At 36.7% G+C, this 27,058-nt stretch overlaps 1 long non-coding RNA gene across 17 annotated transcripts in view; it reads left to right on the top strand.

Moving 5' to 3' along the window:
• Positions 1-27,058, top strand: part of LOC135232766 (uncharacterized) — a 116,073-nt gene that overhangs the window by 63,414 nt on the left and 25,601 nt on the right. For 16 of the 17 annotated variants that reach the window (XR_010323322.1, XR_010323327.1, XR_010323321.1 and 13 more), the window contains one exon: positions 1-26,345. This exon is cut by the window's left edge. This is a non-coding gene — a long non-coding RNA (uncharacterized LOC135232766). The remainder of the gene's footprint in view (positions 26,346-27,058) is intronic. The other variant, XR_010323317.1, reaches the window with a different exon arrangement.

Here is a 27,058-nt window from a genome sequence, read left to right on the forward strand (position 1 = left end):
ACCAGCTGAGCTTTTAACAACTATACCAGCAGGGCTCCTATCCGCCCACAGATACCACTGGGAGAGCACTAGCTCTCATACTGGGCATGTGACACAACCTGAGTGCTCTGCCAGAAACACAATCCCAGTAAGAATGGCAAGGTAGGGCATGTACTACAATCAGCTGTTTCACATGAATCAGTGAGGTGAATCATTAGAATTGAACGTGCAAGCTCCCTCTTTATGGATAGAAATATGTGTGCTGTCTGTGTGTAATCTCTTCCTCCCTCTGAGAAAAATTCGATTATATAATCCCATGAGAATTTTTAGAAAGGTGCTTTAGTGTCTGATACCATACTGCTGTAGACCTCGGATTTGTTTGTCTTTCCGCGAAAACAACAAAATTTTCTTGGAAAGCTGGTCTGCTCTTAAAAAGAGAACGTAACAATAAAATGTTCACTTTGTGAGTATTCTGCAAAAAACAGAACAGCCAAACAAAATAGCGAATGTGCTACCGATTACAGGAGTTTTCCGGACTTTATGCTGACAGTATCTTGTTCTCGATTCATCGTGCAATATGTTCCAGATGAGGTTCTCTATAGGCATGTTGCTTCCAATGTTGACCTAGAACTCTTTCATCGTTGTGCATGCCACAGAAAGAATAAACTTTACTTTTCAATTGCGTTTACCCCTTCTGAAATGTTTCCTTTCTTAAGCTGCCTTCCTTTGGACCCTACCCCTTGCCACACCTCAGTCCTCAAGCAGCTGTCTCTGCCCTGGTCCTAAGTTCTACGCCTCTCATCTAATCATGATCGTACCCGCAACCACCCACCGTTTTTATATCCCAAACCTGGAGCTTCTCCTAGTGAGGCAGGTGGATCTCAAAGCCCCTTCAAGACTCGGACTCCCAGAAATGCAACCACTGAACACTCCCCAAATCTACAGCCCATCCAGGCTTAAGCCCTTCAAGTATCCCTCCCCACGACGGTGTCTCATCTCATTCATTCCCTCCCCTTTCAACTCTCTTTTTGTCAGCATCCAGCAGAGACCCTGAGCCTGATGATAACCCATGCATATGACTGCTGGTGTGGTTAAAGTGACAACAATTCCTATGAATATGGCTCTAATAGGAGAACTCATGGCAGAGAAGAACAACTGTGTAAGCACCGCCTGCAGCGTGAGTTTCTGTTAAGGGAAAAGGGCGACAACTTGTGTGAAAGTACAATCAAGGAATGATGCAACCGAGAAAGACTCAAATGTATTTCAAAACCTGAATGGATAGAGAAAGTGGAAAAGCATTCACACAAAGGGAATTTGACATGCCCAGGTCACAGCTGGATCCGATTTGTTGGGTTTATGCATAAACAAGTTTTCAAGGGGCTTTCTATCAAATGTTGTAGTGAGGCCAAAGGAGGATTCCGTTTCCATCTTAAGAAGACACAACATTTCCTTGGATTCCTACAATTTGGGGTTGAATTGGGTCCCACAGAAGACATGCCGGAATCCAGGAGGACAGGTATCTCTCTGCCCCTGAAACATAAGCTCCTCTTGGCTCCCTCAGGATAGGTTCTTCTCAGCCCCCTTAGAACAGCATCCTTTCCCATAAGGTATTTCTTGTCCTGGAGAGCAATATGAAGTGCCTAAGACCCACAGCAGGAGGTCATCCTGAGGCAAGGGGGTCAGGGAGCCACCGGCATCGGAAAAGGGCACGAAAACCACAGGGCACAGTGTAGGGAAGGGGAGATCAAGAACATCTCAGTCAAGTCCTTCTGCGGCAAGATGGGAGTCTCTAGGTCAGAGAACTCCGAAGGCATCAGTACCTCAGAGCCCTCACAACTACAGGGTTTTGTCTTATGGAGCAACTCAGGCATACTTGTGGTGTCTCTGTTAACAGCAGAACGGGGAGCCGAGACCAACCTGTAGCGCATCTCTTACAGCAACGCCAGGTAGTTCACACTCACTTGTGGAGTCTCTGTTACAACAAGACTAGGGGAGTGAAACCCAGTTGTAGAGCCTCTGTTATAAGTGGGCCAAGGAACGCACAACCACTTGTGGTCTGTCCCTTATTCCTGGGCCAGGCAACTCAAACTTACTTGTTGTATCTTTATTACAACACTGCCAGGGAGCTCACACCCACTCGTGGTGTCTCTAGTACAGCAGGACCCGGTAACTCACACTCAATGTAGTGTCCGTATAACAGCAGGGCCAGGGAGCTCACATAAAATGTGGTGTCTCTGTTAGAGCAGGACCAGGAATCTCACACCCAATGTGGTGTCTCTAGTGTAGCATGTCCAGGGAGCTGACACCCACTTGTGGCGTCTCTCTTACAGCAAGAATAGGGAGCTCACGCCCACTTGTGGTGTCTCTGTTATAGTAGCACCAGGGGATACAGACACACTGCTGGTGTCTCTGTTAGAACAGAACCAGGGAGCTAAGACCCACCTGTTAAATATAACCTTCTCTATAGTCAGGCAGCTGGACATTGAATAAGGACAATGGAAGAAGAATTGATGCTTTTTAATAGGGTGTTGGTGAAGAATATTGAACACACCATGGACTGCCAGAAGAACGAACAAATAAATCTCTCCTGGAAGAAGTACAGTCAGATGCTCATTAGTAGTGAGAATGGTGAGACTTCATGTCACATACTTTGCACATATTGTAGGGAGGAACCAGTCCCTGGGAGGAACCAGGAACATGTCAGGACATGTCCTGGAGGAACATCATGCTTGGTAGACTAGAGGGTCCATGAAAGTGAGGCAGACCCTCAACAAGATGGATTGACACAGTGGCCGCAACAATGGTCTCAAGCATAACAAGCATTGTGAGGACGGCACAGGACAGTGCACTGTTCGCTGTCAGTTGGAACCGGCTCTGTAGCACCTAACAACAACGTATTCATGTTACTTTCAATGCTGCCCTAGAAATTTTTTCAGTGTAGTTCATGTCACAGAAAGAATCCAAATTTCCTCGTCAGTTGACTCCTTTAAGGCATTTACCCCTCTAGATTTCCTCTCTCAGTCCTCCCTCCTTTGGACTCCACCGCTTGCTCCCCACACCCCAATCCGAAAAACTGATGTCTCTAGTCCTGGTTTCCACAGCTGCCCTCTAATCATTAATGTACCATCAGCCCACTCACAGTTGTACTTATCCCATATGGAGCTTCCCATAATGAGAAAGGAGCATCTCAAAGCCCTTTCAAAGCTCTGTCTCCCAGAATTTCAATGACTGAACCCCCCCCAATCTCTAAAACTCATCCAGGCTCAAGCCTTTCAAAAAGTCCTCCCCTCTAAAGTCTCCCATCTCACCTGTTTCCTCCAGCTGAGCCCCCTCTCTTCATCTCGGTACACCCAGCGATCCTGAGCCCAACGGGAGAAGGAAGTCCCCACAGAACAGACGGCTAGACACATTCTACTTAGAAATAGGTTTATTTGGTTCTTTCAAATATGTCTTCTTGATCAGAAAAGCAGAGTTGGTAAAAAAAAAAAAAATGCTGAAAGTCTAGACTGAGTGGATAAGCTTCCTTGCAGTGGTTGAGGAGGGCCCAGGAGATCCAGCAGTTGAGGTTCACGAGAGCGGTAGAAAACCTTCCGCAAACGATGCAACTGACGGAGCATCTGGGTGCCTCGGGCGTCAACGACAGTGGAAGATTTTAAACGTCAACGGTGCCCATCACACAGCGGTAGAGAGAACTTGTGGTTTACTTGTCGATTCTGAGTGAAGGACGGAGAATTTACTGACAAACAGTGCCTTTAGAACTGATGCGATCTTGTTCAGTACAGACTTAAAAATCTTCTTAATTAGATATCTAGACATCAGTTTTAAAAGCTCCTTTAGACACATCCTCAGTTTCTCCGGTCCAAGTATTGGAGTCCTCTCCATTACAGATGTACACATCTGTGTTAACCAAGTCGTTACCGGGTTCTGTGGAAAGGATACTACTTTGTCTCCTAGAAATACTGTTAATTTTTCCGTGAGAGATTCCGTGGCTATATGCGTCAGAAAATCAACGGCCTTGTCTTTCATAAATGAAATCATTGAATCCAGGGAAAACATAATGAACTGGTCTGGTGGCTGCAGGCACAGGAATGGTTTAGGTCCCTTTAGAGAGGGCTGCCTTTTAAAGAAGTACTTAATAATACTAATGTCACACATAAGCACAAACTCCCGAGCAATTGTATACTGATCATGTTGACCATGAGAGCTAGCAATTTGACAACATGCCTCCATTGTCATCCTCGCTTCTTAACACTAGGAGAAAAGGTTGACTACAAGGAGCTGTAAGACTATTAGAGTTGAGGTTTCTGTCCTAAAAGCTGCTGCCAAGTCCTAGTGTTGGACAGACACATGACTCATCTCCTAGTTTCCTTGAGGTTTAAAATGAAAACCCATACATATGAACGCTACTGTTGGTTAAATGATATCCCCAACATATGAATGCTTCTGTTGATTAAAATGGTATCCCAAACATATGAATGTTACCGTTGTTTTAAATGCAAATATGTACATATGAATGTTACTTTTGGTTTAAATAATAACCCACATATATGAATGTTACTGTTGGTTTAAATCATAACCAATACATATGAATGTTACTGTTAGAGTTCAAGCCATGAACTCCGTATTTGTGTATGTTTATGGATGTAAGGATGTATTCCCCTGGGGATAATATTCTCCTTCCTCTGAGGAAAAATTAGTTTATAATATCCCATAAGATTTTTAGAAACATGCTTTAGTATTAGATTGTATATGCTCTCAAGCTAGAATTCAGAAGACATTGTGTGAAAATGACAAAACTTTCTTGTATTATTGATCTGCTCTTATAAAGATGTTGTAATGATGCAATGTTTTCTTTAGCCTTCTGCCTAATCCACTAACAGCGAAATAGTCGATCACAGCAGCAGCTGTGCCTCTGCTTGAATTTTGTTCCCGTGTCATGTGGTCAAATTATCATTTCCTGGAATCACTCTTGTTGCAGCTGCGTTAGGGCTCTCTTCTTGGGTGTGATGTACACTGCTGACTTTGAAATAGAAACTTTCATTATTTCCGTAGTGGCGCACTACCCGTTCCCTCCTACTGGTCAGTGTCATTCGAAATGACAAATTTTATTTTAGACACTATCCCCCCACAGATAGCATTGGGAAAGCATCAGCCCTCATACTGCTCATGTAACGTGACTTACATGCTCTGCCAGAAATGCAATCCCGGGAAGAACGTCCAGGTAGGGCATGTACTAGAGCCGGCTCTTTCACATGAATCAGAGAGTTGAATCATTAGACTTGAAGGTGCACGTTCCCTCTTTGTGTATGTTTATGGACATAAATATTTGTTCTGTGTGTAATATTTTTCTCCCACCGGGAAAAATTAGATTATATAATCACATAACAAGTTTTTGAAAGGTGGTCTCGTATCAGATACCATACTGCTGTAGAGCTAGACTCTGTCTGTCTGTGAAAATGACAACATTTTCTTGGAAAGCTGGTCTGCTCTTAAAAAGGGGTTGCAAAAAGAAAATGTTTTCGTTTGCCTTGTAAGTATTCTGCAAACAACAAAACAGCCAACGTGCTACTGCTTACAAGAGTTTTCTGTACTTGAAATTGACAGTCTCATGTTCTTGAATCGTTACACAATTTGTTACAGATAAGGTTCTCTATAGTCATGTTGCTTCCAGTGTTGACCTGGAAGTCTTTCATTGTTGTGCATGCCACAGAAAGAGTAAAATGTACCTCTCAGTCGCATCGTTTCCGGTATTTTCCTCCCTGGAATGTTTCCTTTCCCAATGGACCCACCTTTGGACCCTACCATTTGTCAGACTTCAGCCCTCAAAGATGCTGTCTATATTCTGGTCCTCAATTCCATACCTCCCATCTAATCATAAATGTACCCTCAACCACCCACCTGGATCTTCTCCTAGTGAGGCAGGTGAATCTCAAAGCCCTTTCAAGGTTTTGACTCCAAGATGTCAGCCGCTGGACCCTCCCAAACTCTAAAGCCCATCCAGGCTGAAGCCTTTCAAGCACCCCTCCACACGAAGGTGTCTCATCTCATTTATTCCCTCTACTTTGAACTCTCTTTTTGTCAGCATCCAGCAGAGACCCTGAGCCTGATGATAACCCATGCTGATGACTGCTGGTGTGGTTAAAGTGACAACAATTCCTATGAATATGGCTCTAAGAGGAGAAATCATGGCAGAGAAGAACAACTGTGGAAGCACTGCCTGCAGGGTGAGTTTCTGTTAAGGGAAAGGGGGGGGCAATTTGTGTTAAAGTACAATCAAGGGGGTGATGCAGAATGAGAAAGGTTAAAGTGTATTTCACAACCTGAAAGGATGCAGAAATTTGAAAAGCATTCACACAAAGGGAGTTTTACGTGTCCAGGTCAAAGCTGAATCAGATTTCTTGGGTCAATGCATAAAACTCTTTTCAAATAATGTAGTGAAGCCAAAGGAGCATTCGGTTTCCATCTTAAGAAGACACACTACTTCCTTGGATTCCTACAGTTTGGGGTTGAATTGAGTCCCACAGAAGACATGCCAGAATCCATGAGGACAGGTATCTCTCTACCCTCTGAGGGCAAGTTCCTCTTGGCTTCCTCAGGATAGGCTCCTCTTGGCCCCCTGAGAACAGGACCCTTTACCAGAAGGTCTTTATTACCCTTGAGAACAGTATGAAGAGCCTAGGACCCACAGCAGAGGGTCATCCTGAGGCAAGGGGGTCTGGGAGCCAACAGAGAGGGGAAAGGGCATGAAAACCACAGGGCAGAATATAGAAAAGGGAAGCTCAAGAACACCTTACCCAAGTCCTTCTGCGGCAAGGTGAGGAGTCTCTAGGTCAGAGAACACCAAAGACAGTAGCACCTGACAGTCTTACAACCATAGGGTTTTATCTTATGGAGGAACACAGGCCCACTTGCGGTGTCTCTGTTACTGCAGAATGGGCAGCTCAGATGAGCTTGTAGCATCTCTCCTACAGCAGTGCTAGGTAGTTCACACTCACTTGTGGAGTCTCTGTTACAACAGTGCTAGGGGACTGAAGCCCACTTGTAGAATTTCTCTTACAGTAGGGCCAGGAAGCTCACATCCCCTTGTGGTGTCTCTGTTATAGCAGAGCCAAGGAATGAAGATCCACTTGTTAAACATAACCTTCTTTATAGTCAGGTAACCGGACAGTGAATAAAGACAACGGAAGAATTGATGCTTTCGAATTAGTGTGTTGGTGAAGAATATTGAATATACCATGGACTGCCAGAAGAATGAACATATCTCCTTCGGAAGAAGTACAGCCAGATGCTCATTAGAAAGGTGAGGAGGCGGAGCCAATATGGCAGAATAGACAGACCCTTCCCGTAAGCCCTCTTTACAACAAAGACCCCAAAAAAACAAAGTGAAACAAGTATATTTATGACAAGCTAGTAGCCCTTAACATCAAAGGCTTAGAAAATGAACTGAGGGGCAGGGGGAGAAAGAGACATTTCAGAAGTGGAGAGGAGTTACCAGATCTGAAATGCACGGAGCCCTCAGGCACCATTCCCAGAGCGGCAGTGGTGGGCTGGTACTAGCGTTGGGCCACAGTTTCCTCAGGGAGAGGTAGCCAGCCACACAGCCTACTCACACCTCTGGAACCAGACAAGAACGGCGCTCTTGGCAAAAGCTAAGTACTTGCGTATATTTTACAGTACCCCCCCCCCCCCCGCCTGCTCCCAAACCGGCTTCAGCGGTGACTTCCCTGGGCCTGAGATAGGCCCCGCTGAGTGCCTAGAGGCATCCTCCAGGCCTTGGAGAAGGAATAAGTTTGCAATTCGGGGAAAAGATTGTTTTCCAGCTCCACTAACCAGGGGAGCTCAGGACAGAAGTGGCTTCTGTCCAGGCATAAAGGGTCTGTGGAGTTTGAATACATTTCCCCTCTGTGTAGACCTGTGTGGGCCTATTTCAGAAGAATAGGCCCTTGTTGGCAGACTCCAACCATTTCAGCTGTGTGGCAGAGAGGTGGATGTTTGATGTTTGACATTGCTTTGCTTATTAAACAGGGTCCTCACCTACCCACATCAGGAGCCTAAGAACTGGTGGCTCCACTCAGATCATCCAGCTACCCACGACAGAGGTACAAGGATAACTGGTACCTTCCAGTCCTTACAACCAAAATCATTGGGTGCCCATGGTCCACCTGCAGAGCCCTCCCACCTGTATGCTCTAGGGAACAGGAACACACTTTCCTCAGAGACATGTGGGGAACAATTCTCAGCCCCCTGCCTTGTTCAGAGTGTGACCCCCTGCTACAACCAGATACTGGTACTGACACCAATCACCCCTGCCCCTCAAACACTCTAGGACACAGCCCGTACCAGACACTTGATGATAAGCTACCTGGACACCGGAGCTGAATTCATACAAGAAAAGTGAATGGACTCCTAGACTGATATACTTCATAACAACTCTGGCCATCTCAAGACAGGATGGCAGAACTTCAAAGGCAAAAATAATCAAGCTAGCTCACTCAAGCAACCCATTTGGGCATATGGAAACAAAACAAAGCAAGAAGCTATGACACAGTAAACAAACATAAAATAAACTAATACAATAACTTATAGATGGCTCAGAGGCAGCAGTCAATATCAAGTCATATAAAGAAACAGACCATGATTGCCTCAACAACCTCTCAAAACAAAGAATCAAGGGATCTTCTAGGTGGAAGTGCCCTCCTGGAATTACCGGAGCCAGAATACAAAAGATTAATATACAGAACCCTTCAAGACATGAGGAAGGAAATGAGGCAATAAGCAGAACAAGCCAAAGAACACACAAATAAAGCAATTGAAGAAATTAAAAAGGTTATTCAGGAACATAAAGAAAAATTTAATAAACTGGAAGTATCCATACAGAGACAGCAATCAGAAATTCAGAAGAATAACAATAAAATTACAGAAGAAGACAAACTCAATAGAGATACAAGAAAAGCAGATTTGAGCAAGTGGAAGGCAGAATTTCTGAACTTGAAGATAAAGTAAATGGCACTAATATATTTGAAGAAAAATCAGATAAAAGAATTTTAAAAAAAAGAAGAAACCTTAAGAATCATGTGGGACTCTATCAAGAGAAATAACTCAGAGTGATTGCAGTACCAGAACAGAAGGGATAACAGAAAATACAGAGAGAATTGTTGAAGATTTGTTGGCAGAAAACTTCCCTGGTATCGTGAAAGATGAGAAGATATCTATCCAAGATGCTCATCAAGCTCCACATAAGGTGGATGTTAAAAGAAAGTCACCAAAATATATTATTATCAAACTTGCCAAAACCAAAGATAAAGAAAGAATTTTAAGAGCAACTGGGGATAAACAAAAAGTCACCTACAAAGGAGACCCAACAAGAATAAACTCAGACTAGTCAGCAGAAACCATGCAGGCAAGAAGGCAATGGGATGACCTATAAAAAAATTTAAGGAAAAAAATTGCCAGCCAAGAATCACATATCCAGCAAAACTGTCTCTTAAATATGAAGGTGAAATTACGACATTTCCAGATAAACAGAATTTTAGGGAATTCATAAAAACCAAAGCAAAACTACAAGAAATACTAAAGGGAGTTCTTTCGTTAGAAAATCAATAATATCAGGTATCAACCCAAGACTAGAACACTGGGCGGAGCAATAAGAAATCAACCCAGACAGGGAAATCAAAAAAATAAATCAAGATTAAAAAAAAAAATGCTCAAAACAGAGCAACAACAATGTTATTATGTGAAAGAAGACAACATTAAAACAATTAAGAGGGACTAAGAAATGTAGTCATAGATCTTCCACATGGAGAGGAAGATAAGGGTGATACAAAGAACTAAAGGTTAGGTTTAGATTTAGAAAAATCTGGGTAAATAATAAGATAACCACAAAGGAGACAAACTATCCTACACATCAAAATAAAATACAAGGAAAATATAGATTCAGCAGAAACAATATCAACAACAACGAACATGAGGAAAGGACAATATATAATCTACTCAGCACATAAAATTAAGTGGGAAAAAGAAACTAACAACAACACACAAAAAAGACACCAAAATGATACAACTAAATTCATACCTATCCATAATTACGCTGAATGTAAATGGACTAAATGCACGAATAAAGAGTCAGAGAGTGGCAGAATGGATTAAAAACATGATCTGTCTATATGCTGTCTACAAGAAACACACCTTAGACTTAGAGACACAAATAATCTAAAATTCAAAGGATGGAAAAAATATATCAAGCAAACAACCATCAAAAAAGAGCAGGAGTGGCAATATTAACTTCTGACAAAATAGGCTTTAAAGTTAAATCCATCAGAAATGATAAAGAAGGACACTATATAATGATTAAGGGGACTGTATACCAAGAAGATATAACCATATTAAATATTTGTGTACCCAATGACAGGGCTGCAAGATACATAAAACAAACTCTATCAGCATTGAAAAGTGAGATAGACAGCTCCACAATAATAGTAGGAGACTTCAACACACCACTTTCGGTGAAGGACAGAACATCCAGAAAGAAGCTCAATAAAGACACAGAAGATCTAAATGCCACAATCAACCAACTCGACCTCATAGACATATACAGAACACTCCACCCAACAGCAACCAAGTATACTTTCTTTTCTAGTGCACATGGAACATTCTCTAGAATAGACCACATATTAGGTCATAAAGCAAGCCTTAACAGAATCCAAAACACTGAAATATTACAAAGCATCTTCTCTGACCATAAGGCCATAAAAGTGGAAATCAATAACAGGAAAAGCAGGAAAAAGAAATCAAACACTTGGAAACTGAACAATACCCTGCTCAAAAAAGACTGGATTATAGAAGACATTAAGGATGGAATAAAGACATTCATAGAATCCAATGAGAATGAAAACACTTCCTATCAGAACCTTTGGGACACAGCAAAAGCAGTGCTCAGAGGTCAATTTATATCAATAAATGCACACATACAAAAAGAAGGAAGGGCAAAAATCAAAGAATTATCCCTACATCTTGAACAAATAGAGAACAACAAAAGAAACCCTCAGGCGCCAGAAGAAAACAAATATTAAAAATTAGAGCAGAATTAAATGAAATAGAAAACAGAAAAACAATTGAAAGAATTAACAAGACCAAAAGCTGGTCCTTTGAAGAAAAATCAACAAAATTGATAAATCATTGGCCAAACTGACAAAAGAAAAACAGGAGAAGAAGCAAATAACCCAAATAAGAAATGAGATGGGCGATATTACAACAGACTCAACTGAAATTAAAAGAATCATATCAGATTAATATGAAAAATGGTACTCTAACAAATTGGAAAACCCAGAAGAAATGGATGAATTCCTAGAAACACACTACCTACCTAAACTAACACAATCAGAAGTAGAACAACTAAATAGACCCATAACAAACGAAGAGATTGAAAAAGTAATCAAAAAACTCCCAACAAAAAAAAGCCCTGGCCCAGGCGGCTTCACTGCAGAGTTCTACCAAACTTTCAGAGAAGAGTTAACACCACTACTACTAAAGATATTTCAGAGCATAGAAAAGGATGGAATACTCCCAAACTGATTCTATGAAGCCAGCATATTCCTGATTCCAAAACCAGGTAACGACACCACAAAAAAAGAAAATTACAGACCTATATCCCTCATGAACTTAGATGCAAAAATCCTCAACAAAATTCTAGCCAATACAATTCAACAACATATCAAAAAAATAACCCACCACGGCCAAGTGAGACTCATATCAGGCACATAGGGATGGTTCAACATTAGAAAAACAATGTAATCTATCACATAAATAAAACAAAAGACAAGATCACATGAGTTTATCAATTCATGCAGAAAAGGCATTTGACGAAGTTCAACACCCGTTCATGATAAAAACTCTCAGCAAAATAGGAATAGAAGGAAAATTCCTTAACATACTAAACGGCATTTATACAAAGCCAATAACCAACATCATCTTAAACGGAGAGAGCCTGAAAGCATTCCCCCTGAGATCGGGAAGGAGACAAGGATGCCATTTATCACCACTCTCTTATTCAACATTATGCTGGAGGTCCTAGCCAGAGCAATTAGGCAAGATAAAGAAATAAAGGGCATCCAGATTGGCAAGGAAGAAGTCAAAGTATCTCTATTTGACATGATCTTATACAGAGACAACCCTAAGGAATCCTCCAGAAAACTACTGAAACTAATAGAAGAGTTCAACAGAGTATCAGGATACAAGAAGTGAGAATGGCGAGACTTCGTCTCGCATACTTCGGACATGTTATTAGGAGGAAAAAAGACGATAATCGAATTGTACAAATGAAAAATGTTGAATTAGCCTATGTTGCATTCTCTATAGTTTTTACGATAAAAGGTACAAAAAGAAAAAAGTGATAATTATTTTCTGTTATCTGTATTTTTTACAATAAAAAAATTTTTAAATGGAGGACAACCACACAATACTAGGAATCATGGCCTAACCAAGTTGACACGTATTTTTCAGGGACACAATTCAGTCCATGAGAATCACTCTTCTTTGTTTATGGCGAATTATCTATTTAAATGAGTCAAGATATTTCTTAATCATTCTACAACAAAACTGTTTTCAAGAAGTTAGGCAATCTTGCTCCATACAAACATAAGAATCTCCTTAATTAGATACATAACATACTTTTTCAGATGGTCATTGACAGGCTTTTTACACACGTGATTAATTTTTCTGGTAAAATTTTGCTTACCATCTCCATGAGAAATATAGCAAAATAATAATAAAAAAATGCTTGACTTTATGTCGTATGAAGGAAATCAGGCAATCCTTGAAAAAGATAGCTTCTCAGCTTGCTGCTCACACAGCGAATCTAGTTATGACTGTATACAGGAGGCTCTGACTTTCACATAGGTAAAAAAAAAAAAAAAAAATTTTCTTTTTTTTTTAGCAGTGGCATGCATCAGCCTTGACACAGAAAATGTTTCTGGCGCTTTGAAAAGACTTTGAAACTCCGCCATTCTGTAAACGATATTTACCCTCAATCCCCTCAGCACACTTCCCCAGGGAGATCACCTCAGCCTTCTCATGGGTCCTCTCCAGCTTCAACCCCCTTACTCCTCAGGGTCCAGGACAGAGACCCTGGGACCCACGAGAGAAGGAAGCCAGGAGACCACATAGAGTTCACAGGGATGTTTATTTGCTCCATTTCAATTTCTTGCTAAAGCTGACAAAGTTGATAAGATCGTGATGAGACCACAGGATCATTCCCAGAAGTTTTCAGCTTGTAGTTTATGATAAACCAGCAAGTAAGCAGTTCATCAGTCCCTCAAGTCAGTTCTGACCCATAGCGACCCTGTGCACAACAGAACGAAACACTGCCCAGTCCTGCGCCATCCTCAAAATCGTTGCTATGCTTGAGCCCATTGTTCCAGCCACTGTGTCAGTCCATCTCATTGAGGGTCTTCCTCTTTTTCGCTGACCCTCTATTTTATCAAGCATGATGTCTTTCTCCAGGGACTGATCCCTCCTGATAACATGTCCAAAGTATGTGAGACATAGTCTCGCCATCCTTGCTTCTAAGGAGCATTCTGGTTGTACGTCTTTCGAGACAAATGTGTTTATTCTTTTGGCAGTCCGTGGTATATTCAACATTTTTCATCAACACAATTGAAAGGCATCAATTCTTCGGTCTTCCTTATTCACTGTTCAGTTTTCACATGCATGTGAGGTTATTGAAAACACCATGGCATGGGTCAAGAACACCTTAGTCTTCAAGGTGACATCTTTGCTTCTCAACACTTTAAAGAGGTCTTTTGCAGCCGATTTGCCCAGTGCAATATGTCTTTGATTTCTCGACTGCAGCTTCCATGGGTGTTGATTGTGGATCCAAGTAAAATGAAATCCTTGACAACTTCAATCTTCTCTCCATTTATCATGTTGTTGCTTATTGGTCCAGTTGTGAGGATTTTTGTTTTCTTTGTGTTGAGGTGTAATCCATACTGAAGGCTATGGTCTTTGCTCTCCATCAGTAAATGCTTCAAGTCCTCTCCACTTTCACTGAGCGAGGTTGTGTCATCTGCATAACGCAGGTTGTTAATGAGTCTTCCTCCAATCCTGGTGCCCCATTCTTCTTCGTATAGTCCAGTTTCGCAGATTATTTGCTCAGCATACAGATTGAATACACGTGGTGAAAGGATTCAACCCTGATGTACACCTTTCCTAACTTTAAACCATGGAGTATTCCCTTGATCTGTTCAAATGACTGCCTCTTGATCCAGGTACAGATTCCTCATGAGCACAGTTAAGCGTTCCAGAATTCCCATTCTCCACAATGTTATTCATAATTTGTTGTGGTGCACACAGTTGAATGCCTTAGCATAGTCAATAAGACACAGGTAAACATCTTTCTGGTATTCTCTGCTTTCAGCCAGGATCCATCTGACATCAGCAACGATATCCCTGCTTCCACACCCTCTTCTAAATCCACCTTGAATTTCTGGCAGTTCTCTATCAGTATACCGCTGTAGCCGCTTTTGAGTGATCTTCAGCAAAATTTTGCTTGCGTGTGATATTAATGATATTGTTCGATAATTTCCACATTCTGTTGGATCACCTTTCTTGGGAATAGGCATAAATATGGATCTCTTCCAGTTAGTTGGCCAGGTAGCTGTCTTCCAAATTTCTTGGCATAGATGAGCAAGTACGTCCAGTGCTGCATCCGTTTGTTGAAACATCTCAATTGGTAGTCCATCAATTGCCGGAGCCTTGTTTTTCACCGATGCCTTCAGTGCGGCTTGGACTTCTGTCTTCAGGACCATCGGTTCCTGAGCAAATGTCACCTCCTGAAATGGTTGAGCATTGACTGATTTTTTTGGCTTTATATTTTTACAACAAAATAATAAAAAAGAAAGAGGGAAAAATAGGTGATAATTCCTTGTCTTCCATATTTCCTTGCTGGATTTATAAATAGCAATAATATCCTGATCACACATCTTCGTTTACGGCATATCATCTTATTAAAACCAATTAGTATATTTTTTGGACTTCCGGTATACTTAGCAATTATACTCTGTTCACTCTTCTTTGTTGAGGACTTACCAACTTATTAGAACGAATTAGTATGTTTCTTACGTGTTTGGAATAATTACCAGTTATATCTTGTTTGCTCTTATTTATATCATTTTATTTAAACAAATGGGCATATTTCTTAGCAATTTGTAATACTTAGCAATTATACCCTGATCGCTCTCCTTTGTTTACAGCATATCATCTCATTAAGATAAATCAATATATTTCTTAGACTTTCAGTATATTTTGCAGTTATACTGTGATCACTCCTCTTTGTTTATGGCATATCACCTTATTAAAATAAATTGGTATGTTTCTTAGACGTCCAGTAGTATATCCAGCAATTATACCATGATCATTCTCCTTGGTTTATGGTATATCACTTATTAAAACAAATTGGTGTATTTATTACACATTTGGTATGCTTAGCAATTATACCATGATCACTCTTCTTTGTTTACGGCATATTAACTTATTAAAACAAACCAGTATATTTCTTAATCGTTCCACAACAAAATCGTTTTCAAGAACTTTGGCAATCTTGCTCCATACAAATGTATGAATCTACTTAATTAGATGCATAAACATCCTTTTTAAGATGGTCATTGATAGGCTCTGTATACGTATTTTTTAATTTTCTGGTAAAATTTTGCTTGCCATCTCCATGAGAAATGTAGCAAAAAAATAAAAACCCAAAAACAAACAAACAAAAAATTGTAAAATGCTTGGCTTTATCTCAAATAAAAGAAATAAGCAATCCTTGAAAAACATGGTTTCTCAACTTGCTGGTCACACTGCACACAGGAGGTTCTGCTTTTCACAGAAATAGCAGTGCCATGTGTCTCCTCTGATGCAGAAAGAGCTCCTGGCCAATGAGCTTTGCCACAGTGCCCAGCGCTCTTTTCAGAAGACTGTCACCACCCACCTGATGGCAGTCAGGAAGTCTGACAGTGAAAATGTCAGAGGCAGTGACAGGCAACAGGGATCCTCCCCCTGATGCTGGGGACCATAAAGGGGTCCATGCACATGGAAAGCACTGTACTGCGATCAAGTCCATAGGATTGGAATAGGGTAGTTTTTTCAAAACTTTTTTTCTATGAAGACACAGTAAAGGACATAGGACTGGAGCAGAGCTTTATCTCTCTGACCCTGCATTCCTGGGAGGGCAGCCCCAGCTAAGACCAGCTCTGGAACCACAGGATGGTGAGATACTGGGGCTTATCAAGGCAAAAGCTCCAAGGTTCCCAGAGACAGGGCTGCTCAGTTCAGCAGGATGGAAGGGAAGGAACACTGCCCAGGGCTGGAGTGAGGTAAGTAGGGAAGCCATCTGTATGTAATACTGTAACTCCTCTGGATGCTTTCACTGAATTCTATCATAAAATCCCCTCAAGGAGGTCTGTACCGACAAGTCTAGAGAAAACCAAGGGCTTACACTAAGTAGGAAATTTTAACACGTCTCTCTCAATAGTTGATAGATCAAGCAGACAAACTGATCAGTAAGGGTATATAAACACATACATAGAATACATATTTTTCCAAGCACACATGGACATTTATGTGTATTTGGCAGATATACTAGGCCAAAAAGCAATTTTAAGCAAATATTGTAAAAAAAAATTTTATCACGCAGACCATGTTCTGTGACCACTGTGCTATTAAGTTAGAAAATTGAACGTAGGGTAACCAGAAAACCACCACATTTATGGAAATAACTTTTTAAAAAACTCCCTGTTCAAAGAGGAAATGTTGGGGACTTGCAGATAAGAAATAACAATAAAAATACTTAGAACGCAGCTGAAGCGGAATTTGTGGGGAAGGCTGAAGTGTAAACAAAGAAGAATGATCACGTAACAACTGCTAATTATAAATCTAGCAAGGAAAAATAATTATCACTTTTTTTATCCTTTTCTTTTTGACGGAATGTTTTTATTGATATTTAAATTATACATAACCCAAAACTGATTATCATGATTTTTATTGTTTTTAAATATATAGATAATGCAACATCTGTCACTTCAAGAATACTCACTATACAATTCAATTCTCACTAGTTTTGAAAAATAGCTGAAATTAAGAAATATCTCAAAAAATTTTACAGGAGACATCTCGTTTACAAAACATGATCAGGTAATAATTGTTGATTATGAATCCAGCAAGGAAAAATGCTTCTCACCATTTTTTTCTTTCATTTCTTTGTAACTTTTTTATTGTTAAAAATATAGATACCACAAAAAAAGAATTACCTCTTTTTTCCTTTTTAAAAACACATTTTTATTGTTTTAGGATATAGAAATAATGCACACTTTGTATATTCAAGATTTTTCTTGATACAATTCAGTTATCAAAAATCTTGAGAAACAGATTTCTATCTTTGTTTGATCACGATTGACAAGCTTCGCCAAAACCATGTTGTTGTATTATAGAACGATTAAGAAATATCAGAATTTTTCTAGAACAAGGCCATATTTCATAAACACAGAAAGGCGATCATGTTTTAATTGCTAATTACAAATAGAGCAAGGAAAATAATTATCACTTCTTTTTTCTTTTCTGTAATTTTGTATCATTCTTTAAAATAGAGACAACACAAAGAGAATAACTTTTATCCATTTGAAAAAATTTTATTGTTTTTAAATACAGTCAATTCAAGTTTCTCATTATAAAATTCCATTACCACCAGTATGGAAAAATAGATTTCTATCTTTGTTGATCAACGTGGACAAACTTTTCCCAAAGCACTCTGCTGTATTATGGAACGATTAAGAAATGTGTGGTGTTTGTCTAAAATAAGACGATATTCTGTAAACAAAGAAGAGCAAGCATGTAAAAATTGCTAATTAAGAATAGAGTAAGGAAAAATAATTATCACTTTTTTATTTCTGTAACTTTGTATCATTTTTAAAAATATAGATAACACAGAAAGAATGATAACTTTTATCCTTTTGAAAAAATTTTTTATTGTTTTTAAATATATAGATAATGCAAGCTCTATCAATTCAAGTTTCTCATTACAAAATCCAAATAGTACCAGTTTGGAATAACAGATTTCTATCTTTGTGATCAACATTCACAAACTTTTCCAAAAGCATTCTGTTGTACTATAGAAGGATTAAGAAATAAATATCTGGAATTTTTCTAAAATAATACCATGTTTCGTAAACATAGTAGAGCCATCATATAATAATTGCTAATTACAATAGGGCAAGGAAAAATAATCACCACTTTTTTCCTTTTTTGAAATTTTATATCATTTTTAAAAACATAGACAACACAAAAAGAATGATAACTTTCATCCATTTGGTAAAATATTTTATTGCTTTTTAAACATATAGAAAGCAAGCTTTGTGAATTAAGGTTTCTGATTATACAATTCGAATATCCCAGGTTTGGAAAAATAGATTTCTGTCTTTGTTGATCAGCACTGATGAACTTTTCCAAAAGCATTCTGCTGTATTATAGAAGGATTAAGAAATATCTCATATTTGTTTTAAAATAAAACAACATTGAGTAAACAAAGAAGAGTGATCATGTAATAATTCCTAATTGGAAACAGAGCAAAGAAAACTTATTATCACCTTTTTTTTTCTTATTTTAGTAATTTTATAAAGTTATAAAAAATGTAGGTAACACTGAAACAATTAGCGTTTTTGTCCTTTTTAAAGTTTTTTTATGATTTTAAAATGGATGGAAAATGCAAGCTTTGTGAATTCAAGCTTTCTCATTATACCATTTAAATATCACTGGTTTGGAATAACAGAGTTCTGCCTTTGTTGATCAACACTGACAAACTTTTCCAAAAACATTCTGTTGTGTTATAGAATGAATAAGAAATAAATATCTGATGTTTTTCTAAAATAAGATGATATTCTGTAAACATAGAAGAGCGACCATGGAATAATTGCTAATTCCGATAGAGCAAGAAAAAATAATTATCACTTTTTTCTTTTCTGAAATTTTGTATTGTTTAAAAAAAAAAAATAGACAACACAAAAAGAATCATGGCTTTTATCCATCTGAAGAAGTCTTTTATTGTTTTTAAATATATAGATAATGCAAGCTTCATGAATTCAAGGTTTCTCGTTATAAGATTCGAACAGCACCGGCTTGGAAAAACAGTTTTCTATCTTTGTTGATTAAGATTGACAAACTTCCCCAAAAGCATTCTGTTGTAGAACGATTAAGAAACATCTGGTGTTTTTCTAAAATAAGACTATATCCCGAAAACAAAGAAGAGTGATCACGTAATAATTGCTAATTACTATAGAAAAAAAAAAAAAAGAGCAAGGAAAAATAATTATCACTTTTTTCTTTTCTGAAATTTTGTATTATTTTTGAAAACATAGACAACACAAAAAGAATGATAACTTTTATCCATTTGAAAAAAGTTTGTATTGTTTTTAAATATATGGATAATTCAAGCTTTGTGAATTCAAGCTTTCTCATTATACGGTTGGAGTATCACTGGTTTGGAACAATAGACTTCTATCCCTGTTGATCAACATTGACAAACTTTTCCAAAAGCGTTTCGTTGTATCACAAAACGATTAAGAAATATCTGGTATTTTTCTAAAACGAGACGATATTTCCTAAACAAAGAAGAGCGATCACGTAATAATTAATTACGGTAGAGCAAGGAAAAATAATTTTGTTTTTTTTCACAAATTTTGTATTATTTTTAAAAACACAGACAACACGAGAAGAATAGCTTTCATCCATTTTAAAAAAATTACTATTGTTTTTAAATATATAGATAATGCAAGCTTTGTGAATTCACGTTCCTCTTTATAAAAATCAATTATCTTCAGTTTGGAAAAATAGATTTCTATCTTTGTTGATCAACAATGACAAACTTTTCCAAAAGTATTCTGTTGTATGATCGAACAGTTGAGAAATGTCTAGTATTCGTTTTAAATTAAGACAATATTCCTTACGCAAAGAAGAGCGATTGTGTAATAATTGCTAATTACGATAGAGCAAGAAAAAATAATTTTCACTTCTTTTTCTTCGCTGTATTTTTGTATCATTTTTAAAACACAGACAACACAAAAAGAATAACTTTTATCCATTTGAAAAATTTTTATTGCCTTGAAATACATGATAATGCAAGCTTTTTCAACTTTCTCATTATACAATTCAGTTATCACCAGTTTGGGAAATAGGTTTCTATCTTTGTTGATGGACAAACTTTTCCCAAAGCATTCTGTTGTATGATAGCACAATTAAGAAATATCTCAAATATATTCTCACTGAGATTATATGCCATAACAAAAGAATGATCAAGCAATAATTGATAATTAGGAATAAAAAATAGAACAAGGAAAAATTATCACCTTTTTTCTTTTTTGTAGTTTTTTATTCTTGTAAAAAATACAGTAACTCAAAAAGAATTACCACTTTCATCCTTTTTAAAAAGTAGAACAAGACCTCTCTTCTTTGTTCGCCTCATTGTTATCTTATTAAAACAAATCGTTATATTCCTACTCGTTCGGTGTAAGTAATAGTATAACGTGATCACTTCTTTGTTTACGGCATCTCGTCTCACGAAGACGAATCCAGGTATTTCATAATAGTTCTGCAATCTTGCTCCATGCCAGCGTAAGACTCTCTTTAATTAGATACATAAGCATTCTATTTAAGATGGTCATTGACAGGATCTTTATACATATTACTAATTTTTCGGGTACAAGTTTGCTTGCCATCTCCATGAGAAATGTAGCAACAGAAAACGTTATAAAATCCTTGGCTGTATCTTTTAAGAAAATAGTGCAATCCTGGAAAAACATGGTGTCTCAGTTTGGTGCTCACACCGAGAAGCTCCTTCTGACTGCGCACAGGAGGCTCTGCCTTTCATAGAAGTAGCAGTGCCGTGAGTCTGCTCTGACTCAGAAAGAGCTCCTGGCCAACTGAGCTTTGCCACCGTGCCCAGCGCTCTTTTCAGAAGACTGTATCATTTTAAAATATATACACAATGCAAAAAGAATTATCACCTTTATCCTTAAGTTTTTTTTTTCTTGTTCTAAAATAGGTAGATAATGCAAGCTATGTGAATTCAAAGTTTCTCATTATACGATTCAAATATCACCTCTTTGGAAAAATAGATTTCTATCTTTATTGAGCAACCTTGACAAACTTTTCCGAAAGTATTCTGGATTATAGAACGACTGAGAAGTATCTCCTGTTTGTTTTAAAATAAGACGATATTCGGAAAACAAAGAAGAGCGATCATGTAATAATTGCTAATTATGATAGAGCAAGGAAAAAAATTATCACTTCTTTTTCTTCTCTGTATTTTTGTTTCATTTTTAAAACATAGACAACACAAAAAGAATAACTTTTATCCATTTGAATTTTTTTATTATTTTTAAATATATAGATAATGCAAGCTTTTTCAAGTTTCTCATTATACAATTCAGTTATTACCAGTTTGGAAAAATAGATTTCTATCTTTGTTGATCAACATTGACAAACTTTTCCCAAAGCATTCTGCTATTTTATAGAAAGATTAAGAAATATCTGGTGTTTTTCTAAAATAAGAAGATATTCTGTAAACATAGAAAAGCGATCGGGTAATAATCGCAAATTATGACAGAGCACAGAAAAATACCGATCACCTTTTTTTCTGAAATTTTGTGTTGTTCTTAAAAGCATAGACAACACAAAAAGAATGATAGCTTTTATCCATTTGAAAAAATCTTTTATTGTTTTTAAATATAGAGACAGTGCAAGCTTTGTGAATTCAACGTTTCTCATTACACGATTCGAATATCCCCAGTTTGGAAAAATAGATTTCTGTCTTTGTTGATCAACATTGACAAACTTTTCCAAAAACATTCTGCTGTATTGTAGAACGATTAAGAAATATCTCCTGTTTGTTTTAAAATAAGAGGACACTGAGTAAACAAAGAAAAGTGACCATGTAATTACTGCTAATTAGAAATAGAGCAAGGAAAACTTACTACCTTTTTTCTTTTTTGCAATTTTATATCTTTATAAAAAATACAGATAACACTAAAACAGTTATCACTTTTATCCTTTTTTAAGCTTTTTAAAATTGTTTTAAAATAGGTAGATAATGCAAGCTTGATGAATTCACGGTTTCTCATTATAGAATTCAAATATCACAGGTTTGGAAAAGTAAATTTCTGTCTTTGTTGATTAGCTTTGACAAACTTTTCCAAAAGTATTCTGTTGTATTATAGAACGATTAATACGTCAAATTTTTTGAAAATAAGACCATGTTGTGTAAACAAAGAGGGAGCGATCATGTAACAATTGCAAGTTACAAATAGAACAAAGAAAACTTATTATCACTTTTTTTTATAACTTTGTATCATTTAAAAATACAGGTAACACAAAAAGAATCATGGCTTTTATCCTTTCTAAAGTTGTTTTTTAATTGTTTTAGAATAGGCAGATAACGCAAGCTATGTGAGTTCAGGGTTTCTCATTATACGATTGTTATCACCAGTTTTGAAAAGTAGATTTCTATCTTTGATGATCAACATCGACACACTTTTCCAAAAGCGTTCTGTTGTATTATAGAACGGTTAAGAAACTTCTCACCTTTTTCAAAATAGGATGATGTTGTGTAAACAAGAAGGTGATCCTGTAACAATTGCTAATTACGAAGAGCAAGGAAAAATTATCCCCTTTTTTCTTTTCTTCTTTTCTGTAATTTTGTATCATTTCAATACATGTAGATAGCGAAAAAAGAATTACCAGTTTTATCCTTTTTATAATTTTTTATTGTTTTAAAATATATAGATAATGCAAACTTTGTCCATTCAAGATTTCTCATAATACAATTCAATTATCAGCAGTTTTGGAAATAGATTTCTATCTTTGCTTGATCAAGTTTGACAAGCTTCTCCAAAACCATTCTGCTGTATTATAGAATTATTAAGAAATACCTCAAATTTTTTAAAAAGTAAAATCATACTGTATAAGCAAAGAATAGTGATCATGTAATAATTGCTAATTATGAATAGAGCAAGGAAATATTGCTATCGCTTCATTCTTTTCCTCTTTTTGTAATTTTGGATCATTTTAAAAATATAGATAACACAAAATGAATAACTTTTATCCTTTTGAAATTTTTTATTATTTTAAAATATATAGATAATGCAAGCTTTGTCAATTCAAGTTTCTCATTATACAATTCAATTATCTCCAGTTTTGAAAAACAGATTTCTATCTTTGCTTGATCAAGAGTGACAAACTTCTCCTAAAGCAGTCTGTTGTGTTATAGAACCATTAAGAAATACCTGGAATTTTTCTAAGATAAGACAATATTTCACAAACAAAGAAGAGTGATAATGTAATAATTGCTGATTGTGAATAGAGCAAGTAAAAATTATGATCACTTTTTTCTTCTTTTTTGTAATTTTATATATTTTTAAAATATAGATAACACAAAAAGAATAACTTGTACCATTTTTTTAAAAGTTTTATTGTTTTTAAATACATAGATAATGCAAGCTTTGTCAATTCAAGTTTCTCATTATACAGTTCAGTTATCTCCAGTTTTGAAAAATAGATTTCTATCTTTGTTGCTCAACATTGGCAAACTTTTCCAAAACCATTCTGTTGCGTTATAGAATGATTAAGAAATATCTCAGACTTTTTCAAAATAAGACAATAGTGGGTAAACAAAGATCGATCATGTAATAATTGCTAATTAGGAATAGAACAAGGAAAACTTATTATCACTTTTTTCTTTTCTTTTTTGTAATTTTGTATGGTTTTTAAAAATATAGATAACACTAAAGAATTATCGCTTTTATCCTTTTTAAAGTTTTTCAAATTGTTTTCAAATAGGTAGATAATACAAGCTTTGTGAATTCAAGGTTTCTCATTAGGCGATTCAGTTATCACCAGTTCGGAAAAACAGATTTCTATCTTTGTTGGTCAACACTGACAAACTTTTCCAAAACCATTCTGTTGTGTTATAGAACAAATAAGATATATCTCAACTTTTTCAACATAGGACAATATTGTATAAACAAGAAGGTGATCCCCCTGTAACAATTGCTAATTATGAATAGAGCAAAGAAAAATTATTATCACCTTTTTTCTTTTCTCCTTTCCTGTAATTTTGTGTCATTTCGAAGCATATAGATAACAAAAAAGAATTCACTTTTAATTTTTTTTTGTTTTAAAATATATAGATAATGCAAGCTTTGTTCATTCAAGATTTCTCATAATACAATTCAGTTATCACCACTTTCGAAAAATAGATTTCTATCTTTGCTTGATCAAGAACAACAAACTTCTCCAAAACCATTCTGTTGTTATTATAGAAAGATTAAGAAATATCTAGTGTTTTTGTAAAATAAGACAATACTGGGTATCTTTTCTTCTTTTCTGTAATTTTGTATCATTTTAAGAAATACAGATAACACAAAATGAATAACTTTTATCCATTTGAGAAAATGTTTTATTGTTTTTAAATATATAGATAATGCGAGCTTTGTCAATTCAAGTCTCTCATTACACAATCCAGTTGCCATCAGTATTGAAAAATAGGTTTTTATCGTTGCTTGATCAAGTTTGACAAACTTCTCCAAAACCATTCTGTTGTATTATAGAATGATTAAGAAATATCTCAAAAAATTTTAAATAAGACTAGATTGCATAAACAAAAAAGAGTGATCATGTGATACTTGCTGATTACAAATACAGCCTGGAAAAATTATCACTTTTTCCTTTTCTTGTAATTTTGTGTCACTTTAAAAAATGTAGATAACACAAAAAGAATTATCACTTGTATCCCTTTTCAAACTAGAACACAATCACTCTTCTTTTTTTATGACATATCTCATTAAAACAAATCGGTATATTTTCAGAGTTCCATATACTTAGCAATTATATTGTGATCTCTCTTCTTTGTTTGCATCATATAGTCTTGTTAAAACACATTGGTATATTTCTTAGTATATAATTATTAAACAATTATATAAATAAATATTTAAAATTATTAAAAATATTTTTAATTTCATAAACAAATTATTAATTAAGTATAATTATTAATTATACCATGATCACTTTTTTATTTATGGCATATCAACTTATTAAAACAAATTGGTATGTTTCTTAGATGGTTCAGTATATTTAGCAATCATACCATGATTCATCTTCTTGGTTTATGTCATATTGTCTTATTAATACCAATACAAATTGGTATATTTCTTCAGTGTTTGGTATAATAATTATTCTGTGATCACTCTTCTTTGTTTAAGGCATATGAACTTATTAAAACAAATTCATATATTTTTTAGACATTTGGTATAAGTAATAAGTGTACAGTGATCACTCTTCTTTGTTTATGGCATATGATCTTCGTAAAACAAGTCCGTACATTTCTTAGACGTTCAGAATTCTTACCAACTATATTGTGATCACTCTTCTTTGTGGCACTTCATCTTAGTAAGTTAAGTTGGTATGTCTCCTACACTTGCGGTATATACTGCGATCACTCGTCTTTGTTTATGGCATCTCATATTATGAAAACGAATCGAGATATTTCTTAATCGTTCTACAGCAAAATCGTTTTCAAGAACTTCCGCATCTTGCTCCATACAAACGTAAGAATCTCTTTAATCAGATACATAAACATTCTTTTTAAGATGGCCATTGACGTGTTCTTTATACATATTAATAATTTTTCTGGTAAAAAGTTTCTTACCATAGCCATGAGAAATGTAGTAAAACAAAACAGTATAAAATGCTTGGCTGTATCCTTAAAGAAAATAATGCAATCCTTGAAAAACATGGTTTCTCATCTTGCTGCCCACACTGACTGTGTACAGGAGGTTCTGCTTTTCACAGAAATAGCAGTGCCATGTGTCTGCTCTGTGCAGAAAGAGCTCCTGGCCAAAGAGCTTTGCCACCGTGCCCGGCACTCTTTTCAGAAGACTGTCACCACCCACCTGATGGCAGTCAGGAAGTCTGACAGTGAAAATGTCAGAGGCAGTGACAGGCAACAGGGACCCTGTCCTGATGCTGGGGACCATAAAGGGGTCCATGCACATGGAAAGCACTGTACTGCGATCAAGTCCATAGGATTGGAACACGGTAGTTTTTTCAAAACTTTTTTTCTATGAAGACACAGTAAAGGACATAGGACTGGGGCAGAGCTTTATCTCCCTGACCCTGCATCCCTGGGAGGGCAGCCCCAGCTAAGACCAGCTCTTCTGGAACCACAGGATGGTGAGATACTGGGGCTTATCAAGGCAAAAGCTCCAAGGTTCCCAGAGACAGGGCTGCTCAGTTCAGCAGGATGGAAGGGAAGGAACACTGCCCAGGGCTGGAGTGAGGTAAGTAGGAAAGCCATCTGCATGTAATACTATAATTCCTCCGGATGCTTTCACTGAATTCTATCATAAAATCCCCTCAAGGAGGTCTGTACCGACAAGTCTAGAGAAAACCAAGGGCTTACGCTAAGTAGGAAATTTTAACACGTCTCTCTCAATAGTTGATAGATCAAGCAGACAAACTGGTCAGTAAGGGTATATAAACACATACATAGAATACATATTTTTCCAAGCACACATGGACATTTATGTGTATTTGCCAGATACACTAGGCCAAAAAGCAATTTTAAGCAAATATTGTAAAAAAAAATTTTATCACGCAGACCATGTTCTGTGACCACTGTGCTATTAAGTTAGAAAATTGAACGTAGGGTAACCAGAAAACCACCACATTTATGGAAATAACTTTTTAAAAAACTCCCTGTTCAAAGAGGAAATGATGGGGACTTGCAGATAAGAAATAACAATAAAAATACTTAGAACGCAGCTGAAGCGGAATTTGTGGGGAAGGCTGAAGTGTAAACAAAGAAGAATGATCACGTAACAACTGCTAATTATAAATCTAGCAAGGAAAAATAATTATCACTTTTTTTATCCTTTTCTTTTTGACGGAATGTTTTTATTGCTATTTAAATTATGCACAAGCCAAAACTGATTATCATGATTTTTATTGTTTTTAAATATATAGATAATGCAACATCTGTCACTTCAAGAAT

This window comes from Loxodonta africana, chromosome 11 (assembly GCF_030014295.1).
Source record: "Loxodonta africana isolate mLoxAfr1 chromosome 11, mLoxAfr1.hap2, whole genome shotgun sequence".
NCBI classification, from domain to species: domain Eukaryota; kingdom Metazoa; phylum Chordata; class Mammalia; order Proboscidea; family Elephantidae; genus Loxodonta; species Loxodonta africana.